General features: G+C 39.2%; 1 protein-coding gene across 2 annotated transcripts in view; it reads left to right on the top strand.

Annotated features, from left to right (window-relative positions):
- The window catches only part of fbn3 (fibrillin 3), a 126,981-nt gene that overhangs the window by 5,708 nt on the left and 103,977 nt on the right, over positions 1–17,296 (top strand). The gene's annotated exons all lie outside the window — the stretch shown is intronic.

Below are 17,296 nucleotides of genomic sequence, written 5' to 3'. Positions count from 1 at the left end.
TTAGAAGTTAGAACGACAACGATTTGACATCCACAGTGGCGTGTAGCATTTCTGAGCAGCCCTCCTTCCGCTCTACCTCTAAAAATGCACATCACGTGACCACACAGACACAGACGCACATACAGCCTTGCGCTCGAGACAGCAAGTCCAGGCAGTCAGAGGACTGCTTCAATCTTTCACTCACTTGTACTTTCCCATTTTTGCGAACACCTCAGATACTGTTGGCTGGTTCCTGTTGGTTGTGCGTCTTTTTTACCAACGCCATTATAACGACACAGATCACGGCCTATTCACGAGTCCCGCAGAAAAAGTGATTGACAGGTGGTAATTAAGGCCCTGTTTACACTAATGCGTTTTAGTTTGAAAACGCATAAGTTTTGCTACGGTTACGCCATCCGTCCACACTACGCCGGAGTTCTCGAGCGCCGAAAACGGAGCGTTTCGAAAACGCTGGAGAGGCCGTTTTCATTCTGAAACGCTGCTGCTCCGTCTCAGTGTGGATGGGGAAAGACGGAGACATCTGAAAACGGAGGCGGGGCTGCAAACGTTCGCCTATCTGATTGGGGCTTTTCCTCAATATTAAGTAGCCCACACACAGTTCAGTCTCGCATCCTCTTCTTGTAAGTTAAGACTTCGCAAGTTTGATCAAGGCTGCAGTCTCCTCCTTCTCAGTTTGATATGGAAAACATACTGAGGACACGCGTAAATCTTCAAAGGGAACAGTGTACTTTATAACTTCATTCACATCACCTTGGCTACGTTGTTTCACTTTCTCAACAATAAAATGTAAACTTGATTTAAGGAACTGCCTATTTTCTTTTTAATATTAGAAAACTTAACAGACAGCAGAAATGTTGAGGCGCCGTGCTGCATATATGAGCGTCATCTTCACTGTGTGGATATTTATAACAAAACGGAGCCGATAACAACTGCCTCCTTTCAATTTCAGTGAAAATACGAAACGCACCCTCTCTTTTGCTGAATATCAGTTTTAATAATCGACAATTATAAAAGTATAACATACAATAAGTTTATACATTGTAGGAAATAAAGGCAAGCGATCAGTCAATGTACCTGGATTAATCATTAACTTATCTTTGCACTTAACCAAAACATGTTACCCGTGAACAAGTAACTTAATAGATTCCAATGACCAAAGTCAGGGAATTGGCCTATGTCGTTAGATAAAGACAACAACATGAATGAAATATCACGTTTAGCAAATATAGTGAGATTAGATCCAGCGGGAGATGCGTGATGAGCAGTCCGACAAGCAGAGCTCTCATCTGGGTAGAAATGCTGGAGCGCTTGCCCGAGAGTGTGTGTGTGGTCACGTGATGTGCGTTTTCAGCGTTTTGGTGTGGACGGAGAGCTGTTCAGAAACGCTGGGTAAAACGCGAGTGTGGACGCGGATCGTTTTCATTCTACAACGCCGTTTTAAAACTAAAACGCACTAGTGTAAACGGGGCCTAAGTGTGTATCTTGCCTTTATTCATTTACTGTATGATTTGTTTATGGGTAAAACAAAGACCATCCAGGTCAGGTAGCTTAAACGGTAGGCTACAAATAATTAATTGGTCATTAATTAATTATTCATAATCGAAAATCGAATCGAATCGTGCCTTCAAAATCGAAAATGTAATCGAATCGAGGATTTGGAGGATCTTGACACCCTTAATAACACTACTCTAGAAAATTGCTATTTGTATTAGCTGTGTTTATAATTTATTTATTTAATGATAATAAAAATGGGGGAAGTATACATTTTTACATCTAATTAATTGTAATTTGGACTTAAAAACTGTGTCGAGAATGCTAAACATTATGAATGAAGGAAAACCTCCATAGATATTCGGACTCTGATTGGCTGTTGTCATTTTCCTCTCGTCTCAACTCCACCCATTAGTGTTATTTTCAGCTCCAGGTTCACCTTTGAGCTGCTCCAGCCAATAGCAGAACAGCAACTACTGAAGAGGCGTGGTTAAAGATTGTAAAGCCTGGTTTATACTTCTGCGTCGAGTGATTGGTGTGACCTGCGGCGCGTGCAATGCATGTTGTCGTGCATTTATACTTCTGCACGCCGTTTGTGTTGTTTTTTCTGAATGCTACCCCAATGTACAAGTGGCTCACACCTGCTCATTTTGAGGCAGGAACTGGCGACGTGCAACAACTTTAATCATAAGGTGAACACAAAACAACAGTTTACATCTGGAGCTCCTTCATGGGACTCGACACTTGTAAACAATCGATCCATTAAGGTCGCGCAGCTCTCAACCCTGCCCACACTCATCAGTGCTACCAAGCCAACCAATCCCAGAGCTTGCGCTACGTGTCGTTGCGACGTGTAGTTACACTATTTGAAAGGTGCACGTCAGCTACGGCCACGGCAAGGGTTTTGCGACCACGCGCAGGCTCATTCAGAGCATACGCGTGCACTTGACGCAAAAGTATAAATCAGCCTTAAGGCCTCATTTGATTGGTCGAATTTAGATAAACAACCAATGCCATAAAATAAATGTAATTAATCGCACATCTGTGATACATATATAGTATATACTATCATCACGATAAAGTTAATTTTGCGATATATTGAGCAGCCCTAATGATAACTAAAAAATACTTTGAGTTTTGCTTCAATGTATGTCCAAATTCAGAGTAAATAAATGCTTTAAACAAGTTAAAGCCTGTGCACACCGAGACGTTTTTTGCTCGCGTTTTCTGTCAATGTTTACCGCCTCGTGACTAAATAAAGGGCGTCAATGTGATCGTGCACACCAACGCGCAAAAAGGCAGGCACAAAAGCGTCATTTTTAAAGAAACACTTAATGCTCGTTTTTTTACGATAACCTTCAAAACCTTTTCCACCAATCAGGTAGTCACTTTTGTTCACGTGCACGGAGCTGCTGAAGTTACAGTAAACAGCACTTACAGGTGCTCAAGCGCAAAACTGTCAATGCAAGCGCACATTAAAGAAGATGCCCAGAGGCGATATGAATGTAGAGCTGCTTATTGCTCTGGTGAACTCTGGTGAGCTCTGGTGAGCTCTGGTGTCAACCAAGCGGCAACCTCCCGCTCTCCCTCAGGAAGCCAATAGGGAAGTAACTAAAACTGCAATTCATCCGAAAGTCCGCTAGTCGTGGCCGCTCCTGGCTCCAAAACAGAGCAAATTTTAATTGAGCCCACTGTTAGAATGGCCAACTTTACAGCAGAAAAAAAGGTGTTTACAGCCTGGTACAAAAAAAGATTTTGGTTAATACAGCTAATATTACCCTTCATGACAACTGTGAGGGGGTGAATTTTTTTATAACTCATCCGTTTCCTTTATATTAAGTTATATTAAGTTTGCATAATTAAGGGCGTGGCCACTTGAGTGACAGCTAGGTCTCGTTGGTCGCCGTCACGTCACCTCAGCTGAATCCTGCAGATTAGCCTCTGAACTCGGCATATTTATCGTATTTCTGTGTTGTTTTATGTGGCTTTACACAGTCAACTGCCTTTTGGACTTGTTTCCTACACTTATTTGATGGAATGTCATGCTGAGTGCACTTAATTGTGCTCACAAACCATTCACGTAGCCTCCGTTTCCCATGTGAGTAAAGTTACATACTTATATACCATCTCTATACATGTATTCGTTTTATTTAAGATCATTTATCGTTTTTATTTATATTTAGAGCTGTAATGCACTCCAGAATCTGACGGATTGATTAGCTGTAGGTTCTAGAACAGTCATCTGAAGCGTTGTCATACAGTGTTATGCTGGATTTCATCAATAGTCTTACAGTAACTAACACAGACTATATCTGAAGTGTTTGGAAGTAATTCGCGTTTTCCTCCTGTTGAAAAACGTCATAAGAACAGTGTTTATTGGCTCAATGTATTACTTTATTGATATAGTATACAACCAAGCACAAGTGGTCACAATACAAACGAGTCACAGGTGATAAAGTATTAAGCGTTTTCCCAAAGTAAAGTGTGTCTGAACCAGGTCCATGCAAACTGTCAGCAGGTGTCTGTAGCTCCGCTCACTCTCCGCCTCTTTGCCCTTGTTTGGTATCCCGCCGTGGGTGTGATGACGCGCGAACAAAATGGCGACGGTTGGCCGCGCCTACTTGTGGCTTCTTTTGCGCTCTTCAGAAACCTATGGGTGACGTCACGGACACTACGTCCATATATTTTACAGGCCATGGTGTCAACTTTGTCTTCTTCTTCTGTGTTACAAGCAGGTGTCACAAGCTTAAAGCTGTGTAGCGCCATCTAGAGTCAAGGAGTGATTTTGCATACTGCTCGACGCCAGTGAAAATCGTTTGGGTTTGAATCTGGAAAAACGTCTTGAAAAACGCTGATGATAAACGCAAACAAAAATCGTCCCGGTGTGTACGAGCCTTTAGATTGTGAAAGTATGATAAAAAAAAGCACAATATGTGACCAATTCTCATTTGTAAATGTTTGTTAACGCATTACAAATCAAAGTTAGTAAAGCAAAAGTAAATTTTATTAGTTATTAGCCCATTTCACACAGGGATACCGGTAAATATCCATAAAATTTCCGGAACGACCGGTAAATTTAAAAAAGTGCTGTTCACACAGGCGAGGACATTACGGAGTTTTCCCAGAAAAGACCGTTCACACATCCATTCCAAAATACCGATAAATTCTGATATTATTAACCAGAAATGGCCTCTAAATGGCTGCACTTGTATTTGCAAACATTGGACTAAATTACAACCTCTGTGGATGTATCAGTGTTGTGAACAACTTTGATAAAAGCATAGAGAAACACTTTCGCATGTCGAGATGTTCATAATATGTGTGTGTGTTGGCGCTCACCAGCTGCTTCACGAGCACACGCGTCAGAGCTTGAAGGTAAACAAACAACAGCCTATCATAAGCTTTTTATCAATGATTATTTACACAATTGGCATTAAGAAGGAACATAGAAACGTAATCTGACTAACATCTAGTAGCTAAATGTGTCTGGGAAAACATTCACAGACTTTTATTCTTACAAACCACCCGGACGTGAATGCATCTGAGTGTTCAGATTGGCTAAAGTAGACGTCTTACGTCAGCATGCTCTAGACGTGCTCACGCTCTTCCCTTCTGCATTTACACAGTGCAGCATTCCAGCAAGTTAACGATATTGTTACAACTTTTCCTTCCGGAAAATAGCCGGAATGAATTTACCGGTATTTTCAAAAAGGGCCTGTTCACACTGCCGGTAAAATTGCCAGTAATTTTCTGGAAAGATCTGTATGTGTGAAAGGGGCTATTAACTCCATTTATGGAATGATTATGACTTTCTTAATGCGCTATTAGGTGATTTCCACAAAATTGACATCAGTTGAGACTGATTAACCGGTACCGGGTCCGTGACGTCATCGATATTCGCTTTCAGATTTAAAGGGCTAGCGTTGCACCAGACCCCCGTAAGTGGTGTCGTTTGAAAGTGTAGAATCTATATTTTATGCACATATGCATCCCTTTGGTTTTCATCCTACTGTATAAAAGTTACACTTAAATACACAGTATTTTGGATACCTGAGCTGGGTATTTTACATTGGTTCATTTTCAAATTTTTTTATATGACACATGTACAAGTTATAGCTCGAATGAAAGCTCTTGCCGGTGCTCATACAGTTCTAGCAATCTTTTTACTGAATTATATTCATAAGCCAAACAGTTGTTGAATGAATCGCGGTGTTTCCATGGTGCAGAAATGTAAACAATACATTTATGATCAATAAGCAGCCCCAGATAGCACAGACAGCTGTCATCTCTTACCCTATGCTGTTCCCTTCAGGGCCATTCTCCTCTGTTTTTGAGGTGATGTGCGCAAGTAATCCTTTTATATGTCTGATATGGTCCAAACACAGTGAATTATGTTTGATCAAACAAAAGAATAGTGAAATATGTAAACAAGGATCGGTCTCTGTGGCTTGTACAGCACCTCTCATCAGTTGGAATGCAATAACTTTTGCATAGATTATGGTAGAGACGTTTTTCTTTTTTCCTATGATTACAGACATGTGCTGGAACCACCAAAATTAATTACAGCACGCTAGACCACACAGAACCTAAAAGGTACACTTTCAAATTTGAGTTTATAAAAAAAATACAAAAAGCGCCTGTTTTTTTTAGGTGTTTATTATAACACAGACGACATATACAGTTATTTTAAACACTTTCAATAGTGTTTTATGAAAATTTAAAGGGGTTTCTTTAAAATGAGACCACATTTTTGCATTTACACCTCTGCATGTGGATTTGGGAAGCTTTTACATTTGGGTAGGCAAAATCCAGGCGGAAATCCCCAAATAGCAGCAGAGTTTAAGTGGTTAAAGTAAATTTTTTTTTTTAAAATACATATAATAGATACAATACATACTAGAATACATTTGTTGTATTGATTACATTTACTTCAGTCTAATTAAATGTTAAGTAATGGAGCCTTACTGTACAGAATTAATGGTCAAATGACCTATAAAACCTCACAGAGTTTTCTAAGTCTTAGGCCAGAATAACGTGAAAATGTCATTGTTTGAAAATAAATGGCTTATTAAGTCTTCAAGCAAATTACTACAAGCATTTGGTGCCATGATGAACAACCACTGCCAAAGTGCCAGTACAACAATCAGAATATTCTTTAAAGTTTAAACAATAAATAATTGTTCACAGTATTTTGAAGAGCCCAGTATATAATGTTCACCATCACGTTATATTGAATAATTGAATATCGTCGTATATCCAATTCAAAGCTAGCTTCAGTTCCGTCAGACAGTGCCTTTATTTCCTTGCAGTGGATTTACTTTGCAACCTGCTGTGCTGTCTGGGATTGAGCCAAACTGGTTTCGAACAGCGCCATTGGCCCTTTAAAAAGCAGCATATGTGATGGAGCCAGCTGCGGAAGTGTTGTGAATCTGCTGTGAAGGAATTTTAAGTACTCAAATGCCTCGGTATGTTGGTCTTGACAACAGGACGGTCATTTCCTAGATAGCTTAAGCTGCTGAAAGACAAGACTGTTTGGTTATCATTAATTTTACCTCTATATATCTCTTAAAGAATGCGTGGTGTTTCAGCTCTCACGTTTCTGTTGAAACGTTCGCTTAAATATTTTGAGTAAATGTGTTATAGATAGTTTTCCAAGCCCTCCAGCGAGTCTCCATGAAGCCTCAACTCCCTCATTTTAGGGGGAAAACAATAGCTGTTTTGTGTCCCTTAAAATGTTCGAAATGGTTCTTCCAATCATCTCATCTGTGCTTGCTTATAACTCCCCGGCAAACTGCAACAGGAAATGAGGTATTCTGATTACTTGGAGGGGGGCTCCAAACAAGGGACATTTGTTTTCAAGCTGGAGGTGAGAAAGAGCTTTTCACAGCAGAGACATGTCTCTCGGACCCTTATTTAATCAGGAAGGTGTTTTTTCAGTCAAATCTAGCTAGGTCAAACAGACAGTCAGATTAGCACTGCGGTCACTGATCCACTTGAGACCGAGTTTTACAAACAATAGGGCTATTCTGTAGGGGTACATTGGTACCAGAAGTAAATCTAGTGGAAGTTGCGCCCAAAAAAAGACTCTAAGAGGGAGTTCGTATCTGATTTGGTCAGTGGAGCAGAACAATGTGGCACCACGTCAATTGAGAAATGTGCCACTTTTGTAAAGCCACGCTGAAGACAAACTATCCCAAAGGGATGTAGGAACTTGCAGTAAATTGTTCCACCCCAACAATTCCCTTTGTCAAAGCAAGATTGTGAACTTAAACACTCCATTTCGATTCAATTCATTTCTATAGCGCGTTTACAATGTAGATTGTGTCAAAGAAGCTAAACGAAGATGAAGTTCTAGTGAACTGAAACTGAGTCAGTCCAGTTTTCACAGTTGAAGACTTTTCCAACATCGAGAAATCTGATATATGACAATATATGCACTGCAAATTTTAGATAGTAGATTTAACTACCTTGGAGTTAAAATTAACACTCCCTCAGAGTTTATATGGGAACCACTATAAGTGTTAAAAAAAAATGATTAACACTATATATATATATATATATATATATATATATATATATATATATATATATATATATATATATATAAAATCACACTATATATATATATATATATATATATATATATATATATATATATATATACATATATATATATATACATATATATACATATATATACATACATATATATATATATATATATATACATATATATATACATATATACGTATATATACATATATACAATACAAAACTTATTAAACACTTGAAATTATTTCTATAACAATTAAGCAAGAACAGTATAGTTACTCACAACATTTCTTGCTATAACTAATAAGTTTTCAAAACAGTTATAAAAGTCAGAGAAACATTAAGATAGAAGTGTAAAGCTTCAAGAGCTCAACTAAACAGCCTCTGATCTCCATGATGGTGAGGTCAAATTAAATATTTTTAATAAAAAAATATTCTTACAGAAATGAAGTTAAACTGTAATTAGTGAAGCTGCTAATGCTGTTATTTAAATTGACTTGTTTAATCCTCTGTTTTAATTCAGTTGGTTTGGTGTGCTGCTGTGTCTTTAGTTTCATTTCTTCCTTCAGTTTCTTTTTCCTTCAGTGATTGTGCTTGTTAACAGCAGGTGTTCAACAGCAGGTGTCTGAATTCACTTATTTGTGGTCATTCACTGTCTAGTAGACTAAACTAATTGACTAATTTAAGGGCCAGGTGAATGAGTGTGTAGGGCGAGATCAGACACTCTGATTAGTTTCCCAAAAACAGGGGTTTTCTACAAAGGTAGATATATGTTAGTCTGAATAACAAGGAGGCAATCAGCTTCTAATGTCGAGAGGGTTATTTTACCTTTATCTAACTCTAGAATTTTAACACTTTACTCTGAATTACCTCAACACTTGAAATTTAACACCAATGAATTTGCTGTGTGCTAGCTATATTTATGACATACAAGTTCATATTTAGTTGTCACATATCTAAGTCATAGATGCAACATATATTTAGAAATATTGCAAAAAAGATTGCTTTTTCAATCATTGGAATGACAAATATGAGTGTCTTGGCCAACTTGGGTCATCCCCAACTGAGCCTGGTTTCACTCAAGGTTTTTTTTTCCTTCACTTTCGTCAAATGGTGAAGTTTGTTCCTTAGCACCGGCTTGCTTGGTTTAGACTTTCGGAGCTGCGCATCGATGGATTTGCTCTTCAGTGTATGGACTTTCAGTAGTGAAAAATAAACCACACTCTTAAACTATAACTCTGAAAACTGGACTGACACAGTTTCAATTCACTAGAACTTCTATGTTAAGCTGCTTTGACACAATTGTAAAAGCGCTATAGAAATAAAGATCAATTGAATATGTGTGTTCATATATGGCCATATATATTCATATCTAATATATTGCACTGTAGGTGGCGAGAACAAGTCTTCGAATCTGTGTGTATTCCTACTGTGAAATTACCACATCAAACGTGACGTGCTGACATGGATGCAGTTCACTAGAGTGAATCTGATTAATGTTAGCTCCACATCTAACTATCAGGCACCTGTAGAGTTTATGCGTTCGAGTAAAACATATACAAATAAAATGGAGCGAGTGCTTTTTAAAATGAATGACGCTAAATGAAAGTCAGACCGGTGAGGCGTCTGACAAAAAAAATTGCCCTTTTGGATCTTTCACTTACTTCGAAGACACTCCTGACTATGCTTACATGGACATCTGTAATCTAGTCAATTGCCTTAATAGACAATAATACAATTAATTTTTCCGTCTTTCGGATGAGACGTTAAACCGAGGTCCCGACTCTCTGTTGTCGTTAAAAATCCCAGGATGTCCTTCGAAAAGAGTAGGGGTTTAACCCCGGCATCCTTGCCAAATCTGCCCACTGGCCTCTGTCCATCATGGCCTCCTAACCATCCTCATATTCAATTGGCTTCATCACTGTCTCCTCTCCACCAATCAGCTGGTGTGTGGTGTGCGGTCTGGTGCAAAATGGCTGCCGTCGCGTCATCCACGGTGGTGGATGAGGAGATCCCCCCCCCCCCCCCCCCCCACCTCCATTGTGTAAAGCGCTTTGAGTGCCCTGAAAAGCGCTATATAAATGTAAGGAATTATTATTATTATAAGGTGTTTATGTGCTTTCATGTAAGAGTTTTACGTAATTTTGGGTGACTTTAAATGCAGTTCGGCAGTTTCACTTTCACTCATGAACATTTCATTCATGCCCTCGTGACAAACTGGTGTATAAGACACAAATGAGGCTTAAGGACTGGAGAGAGTGTCACGGAATTTAATAATGTATGCCGAATGGAAAGAAAAAACTTCCGCATTTCGTGATGTGTGTTTGTGTGCGCGGTCCTTTACTGACAGCCATGTGTGTGTGTGGGTCTTGTTGGAAAATATGGCGAAAAGTCCTACATGACTGTAATAGTTTGATTGCTGTGTTTACTTCAATAATGCCACTAATATCTGCAAACTCCACATGTCTTAATTCCATTTCTGTTTAGTTCAGTGATGATTTTAGTCGAATTAAGGTAATCTAAAATCTCTGTTTCGAGCTTATGTAGGCCTACAGTTCAACATTCATGTTTAACTGTATAAACAGCTAGTAAACACAAGCACATCTTATTAAACCTTAAATCTTAAATTTTCATCACCAATTATCAGAGTAGAACAGTTTCTCAAGCAGTTTGTGTTGCATTTTGGAAACAGGAGATAAGCCCCTGGTCTAATGCGCCACCTGGCTTGAGAAACTCGTTCTCAAAGACTTACTTTTAGTCATTATTTGGGTAGCACACATATTCTGAATGCCTTCGGCAGAATTCAAATGAGCCATTTTAATCTAGATGAATCTAGATTAATTCCAAGATTACAGTAAAATTAATCTAGATTAAAAAAATTAATCTATGCCCACCTATTATATATATATATATATATATATATATATATATATATATATATGGCTTGTGTGCCATATATTTCCATGTTTCAGATTTTCATAGGGGTCTACTGAAGCTGTTGAGTCTTAACGAAAGGTCTAATCACCACCAAGCACCATTTGTAATCCTATTTAACATACCAACACACTCCCTTAAGAATGCTGATTATAATGATGTTGCACGAAAACGCACATTTGATCTCCTGCCGGCCAATCAAGCCAAGTTATCCAGGGTCAGACGGTTTAAGAAAGCAGCAGTGGGCGATTTGGAGCTTACTTGCTCTCTGCTTGCTGAGCATAATTTGCCTGTCAGATTTGGAGTTGCGAGTTTGATCACGTTGCGTTTGGGGGCCCCTTAAACGAAGGTAAAGTCTGGGAGACTGTTGTAAAAGCAATGGTCTTCGGGGTAAGAATATGATTATGTGGTTCTCGTCTATCGATGCCAACCCTGACGAGCGCCGCCGAGTACAAAGATGTTTTCAGAAGTCTTGTAGACTTGGCCAGGATTTCTGTTCATTCGCTCAACATGTCTCCAAGGCGAAGTCAGCTCTGCTGGACTCCAAAGATGGGCTCCAGTGCTTCCAAAACGCTTGATGTTTGCATCCCCAGAGAGACTGAGCTCTTTGTCTTGGGTTTATATTCTTCTAATAGCAGAAAGTACATGCCAGTCCAATGGAAAACAAGCTTTCTTGGACCCTCTCAACAAAGCTAGCTAGAAACCAGCAACATTTTGTTGTGGCATTGTTCTTTTTCAGCTTCTAGAAGTGTGGCCAGCTTTAATTTTTAGTGTGAGCTAAAATTCGAGAACCATCACAAATGACATACTATGCACTTGTTCACCATTTAGTGTACAAGTTTAGTGCTTTTTTTACTAAACGAAAATTCAAATTGGGCGTCACAGTGGTGCAATGGGTTGCACGATCGCCTCACAGCGAGACGGTTGCTGGTTTAAGCCTCGGCTGGGTCAGTTGGCATTTCTGTGTGGCATTCCGGATGCTCTGGTTTCCCCAACAAGTCCAAAGACATGTGCTATAGGTGAATTGGGTGAATTGGGTGAATAGGGCATCAGCTGCGTGAAACATATGCTGGATAAGTTGGCGGTTCGTTCTGCTGTGGCAAGCCTTGATTAACAAAATTAACAAAAATTTAAAAAATTCAAATTGTTTCCCCGTTTACATTTAGAGTCTCCATGAAACAGATGTTTTTATTCTTGATTGTGACGTACATCCACTTGAAACCGTCCTGAAATTGTAAAGAAAATGTTGGGCGGTGCACAGGGCTGGAGTGGGACTCCTTTTCAGCCCTGGAGCCCTTAGACCGGCCCACCTCAGTTCAAGACTGACTATATTAAAATAGCGTCATTTCCAATTCAGTTTCTAATGACACGATCACGTCTTTTTCAAGGAAACAGCTGCTTTAGAACTTGAAATGTTTTTCATAAATATGGGAACATTAAAGCGTAGCTAAATCTTCAACACTATTCTTTAAAACATCACAATGTCCTTTCCTGCAATATCTGAATATATATTCTGTGCAAAGTTCTTTATAGATATCCAGTCCGTATTCTTATATTCACTGAAGTGCCGCTGTTTGGGGTTGAAAATAAATAAAATTTAAATATTAAATATAATTTTTTTGCATTTATTTTTTTATTAAATACTAAAAACAAATCAAATTTATTTTTGAGAGAAAATAAATAAAAAGAGCGAAGCTGCGTCAAAATAATGAATTAAAATAGTGAGGCTATGGTCAAATAAATGAAAAAACAGCGACTGCTGAGAGTGCAACCAGCGAGGGACACCGGCCCTCGCAGCCAAAAAATGGACCGGCCCACCAGGAATTCTCCTGGTCCTCCCGATTAGCCAATCCGGGCCTGGCGGTGTATGATTGTGTCCTTTGGGAACCAATTGGATTGATGTAATATCACGAAATGGAGGAGGATTGACGAATGAAAAAGGCAAAGCAGAAATGAGCTGACAGCCCCGCCCCTAAATGACTGATAACTCTGCCCTAAAGGCATTCCATGTGACCTGAAGGGAAGAAACATCATTTCGAGGGGAAGAGAAGGTTATGGCAGACATACACTGTAAAAAATGGCCGTGTAAAAAACGGTAAAAAACTGTAAAAATGTTACAGTACAAATCCGTAACCTGGTTAACGGTATGTTTCCTTAATATATACGACGAATAACCGTAAATTGACTTTCTGAGAGTTCCCTGCATGGCACATCACTTTTTATGCATTTGGTTGACATTAATATGGATTTTTTTAGTTGTTTACCCATCAGTTATGTACAATAGAGATTTATGTTACATCTAATGTTAATTAGATAAACAATGTTTATTTCATGACTTAATAAACAATGTTTATTTCATGACTTTAATTTGATGTGTGTTACCATACTGGTGTATAGTAGCTGTGTGAATGACACTGAGCACCTTCTCTATGCTGATACTCTTTTCTGCTTGTGGGAAAAGTTAATTGTGATGAGCATTGGCTCATTTTGTAACTTCATCACCACCTTCTTCATGTGGGTGTGCTACCGTGTCTAACTGTGTAACAGATGTGTAGATGTTGATCATTCAAAATACAGACATATTACCTCTATAAATTAATAAAATACGGTAATTTACCGTAAAAATGAAGAATTACTTTTACGGTTTGAACCGTGTTTTTAACGGTAAATTACTGGCAACCACAGCAGCCGTTTTTTTACCCTAAATTTTACAGATTTATTTTTTACAGTGTAGGATCCTGAGCACAAAAGAAGTGCACTGATAAATCGGTAACACTTTACAATAAGGTTCATTAGTTAATGCATTTACTAACATGAACTAATCATGAACAACACATGTGCAGCATTTATTAATCATAATTGAACATTTACTAATGCATTATTAACATTCAAGTCCATGCTTGTTAACATTAGTTAATGCACCGTGAGTTAACATGAACTAACAATGAACAACTGTATTTTCAATAACTAACGTTAACTAACATGAATAAATATTGTAGTAAATGTATTGTTCATTGTTTGATCATGTTAGTAAATGCATTAATTAACATTAACTAATGAACCTTATTGTGAAGTGTGACCGATAAATCATTTATTACAAGCATATTCGCATAATGAGAGTACATTTTGATATCATTTCGACTCTAATGGTTGTCAAAAGTAGTAAAATAAATGACCAACTGACCAAACAGTACCTGTCATGGCAAGTACAGCCATGTTAAACATCAGGACAAGCTATGATCACTTATGTAGGAGAATTTCGCTTGCACAATCCAAAATAAATAAAGTAATCCAATCTCTGCACAGAGATCCCCTTCCGCTGTGCGGGCAAAGCTGCGACTATAAAGTGTTTAACATTACACATTCCTGCATATTGATTGAATTGCATCATCCGGGTAATCAAAGTGTTAAAAAGTATTTCAAGAGTTCGCCCTTAGCTGATGATTGATTATGGAGCTTGTTTGGCATGCTGTCCTAGGAGAGAGCCCTGAACTCGTGAGGTCCTCGAGCCCGGGGCTCCCTCCCGTTGCAGGGCGAGAGGGGAGTCCGAGTTCAGGTAGGTCTCGAGAACTCCCCAGCTTGATAATGTTGGAAGTAGATTAATGCTATGAAGTGTCTATGCTGTCAATTTAGATTTGTCAATTTACTTATGTTACATGTTTTTGGTCTGTGGGAGGAAACCGGAGAGAAAACCCGCGCAAACATGAGGAGAACATGCAAACTCCGCACAACAATGCCAACGTGGCCTGGAAGTGTCCGAGCCGGTGACATTCTTGCTGTGCGGCCGTGGTGCTAACCACTAGGTCTCCGTGCTGCCCTGAAGAGGAAATGGGAGGAGTAGGGGTGGAAGGGGGAATCTTCAAGACGAAGATGGCTGAATTAAGATACTCTGGTTATTTATAGTGGTTAAGGAGTCGTCTGATTGGTAAATCAGTGTTAGCTAATGTGGACCAGGTGCTATCAATCATTTGCACGTGCTCCTCTCGAAATTAGTTTATAAACAAACTTCACTTAAAATTCTTGTTAAAATGTTCAATGTAAATGCATGACACTATTTATACTACATAATGGCGTAGAATAGTGTGTAAATTTGCAATTTGGGACTTACCTAGGCAGCACAGTGACGCAGTGGTTAGCACTGTTGCCTCACAGCAAGAAGGTCGCTGGTTCGAGCCCCATCCGATCCAGTAGGCATGTGCGTGTGTGTGGAGTTTGCATGTTCTTCCCATGTTGGCGTAGGTTTCCTTAGGGGGCTCCAGTTTCCCAAACAGTCCAAAGACATGTGCTATAGGGGAATTGGGTAAACAAAATTGGCCTGAATGTGAGAGTGTATGGGTGTTTCCCAATACTGGGTTGTGGCTGGAAAGGCTTCCGATGCGTAAAACATAAGCTGGAATAGTTGGCGGTTCATTTCGCTGTGGCGTCCCCTGATAAAAAAGGGACTAAGCAGATGGAAAATGAATGAATAGGACTCACCCAGTGTGTTTTTCTTTTCATTCCCAATTGGCTTCATCATCTCACCAATGGAAAGGAAGACGCAGACCCGATAAGCGTATCCTCATGTGTGCATGACCTCATGTGTGCATGACAAGCATGGCCAGAAACTTTTATCATCTCATCAAATGCACTCATTGTATTGCACCAAACAGGAAAAGCATGAGAGCTAAATGCTTTCTTTTGTTTACTCCTGATTCCATCAGTCCGTCCGGAGCTCTGAAGTGTCTAGTTGACCTGCTCATGAAAGAAAGTGATAACAATCCCACTTGGGTCTTGTGCGGTGACATGGAATCATATGGAGCGGCTCCCCCACCTCTTCCCCCGCTGCATTAAATGTGTATAGTCTAGACGGCGCTGTGATCGGAGTTCAGTAGGGTCAGGGGCTTAAAACAAGCCAAGTTGGACAAGGAAAGATCCAGAGGCTTTACACCAGATGTGTCAAAACCAAAATCTGGCCCGCAATATAATTTTATGTGGCCCACAAAAGCTTATGTGAGTAGATTACGAATAAGTCAATCCAATCTTAGGGGCGTGAATGATGCCGGATGTGTGACTCGTTAAACGCAATTGCGCAGTGTTCGCTTCAATTGAGGTTTCTATGCAACGTTAAGCAGAAACTATTGAACTAGATTGATACTACTGAACTAGATACTATATTGAACCAGGGCAGACTTTAGGATATTCATTTTAGGGGGGCTCAGCTCCTTATAAGATAATAAAAAAATTACATATATATATATATATAATATATATTTTCATCATTTTCTTGTCGGCTTATTCCCTTTATTAATCTGGGGTCGCCACAGCAGAATGAACCGCCAACTTATCCAGCAAGTTTTTACGCAGCGGATGCCCTTCCAGCCGCAACCCATCTCTGGGAAACATCCACACTCACACATTCACACACACACACTCATACACTATGGACAATTTAGCCTACCCAATTCACCTGTACCGCATGTCTTTGGACTGTGGGGGAAACCGGAGCACCCGGAGGAAACCCACGCGAAGGCAGGGAGAACATGCAAACTCCACACAGAAACGCCAACTGAGCAGAGGTTTGAACCAGCGACCTTCTTGCTGTGAGGCGACAGCACTACCTACTGCACCACTGCCTCGCCCCATATATAAATATATATATATATATTGCCCCATATAAATATATATTAAGTCTAATATTATATTTATAAGCAGTAATTTAATAGTAATACACTTAAAAATGTTTGTTTAATATGGGTTGTATACTAGTATTCCACTTTATTACATAGACGGGCACAGCCATTTGAGTGCTGAATAAGCCAAATAGGCTCATCATACCTGTTTACTGTAGTAGAACCACTTTCTATATTCAAGGGCATTTTTTTAATTCCATGCATTAAATAAAGTGCCACTTTTCTAATTAAATGGCACACATAAAAATACATATTTTTAAACTTAGTCTAATTCAAATATTACACGATCTGAATAATAATAATGAATACGTTTTTTTTAATACTATACAACACTTGATGTTTCTATCTGTCAGTGACTCGGTGAAAGTTAAAACGAGTACATTCTCTAAGTGCTTCTGTCACTGTTTAAACCTTTCTGAGCAAGACTGTGTGGTATACTTAAGGCCACACGAATTGTAAAGTGTTTAATATCTGTAGTTCATTTTGATGAATAGCGAAATGTTTATTATAAATTACATTTTTCGATGGTGGAAACAGCTGTGCTGATGAGGTGAACAATTTATCAATAAACACACACACGCACTGACACACACAGACACACACAAATACCTCGTTCTCTCGCTGTCCACGGCTGTGGTTTGCGGATCAAA

This window comes from Danio rerio, chromosome 22 (assembly GCF_052040795.2).
Source record: "Danio rerio strain M-AB ecotype USA chromosome 22, GRCz13ab, whole genome shotgun sequence".
In the NCBI taxonomy this organism is placed as follows: Eukaryota; Metazoa; Chordata; class Actinopteri; order Cypriniformes; family Danionidae; genus Danio; species Danio rerio.
Note: the sequence above shows the minus strand (reverse complement) of the source record. Positions and strands in the feature narration are given on the sequence as shown.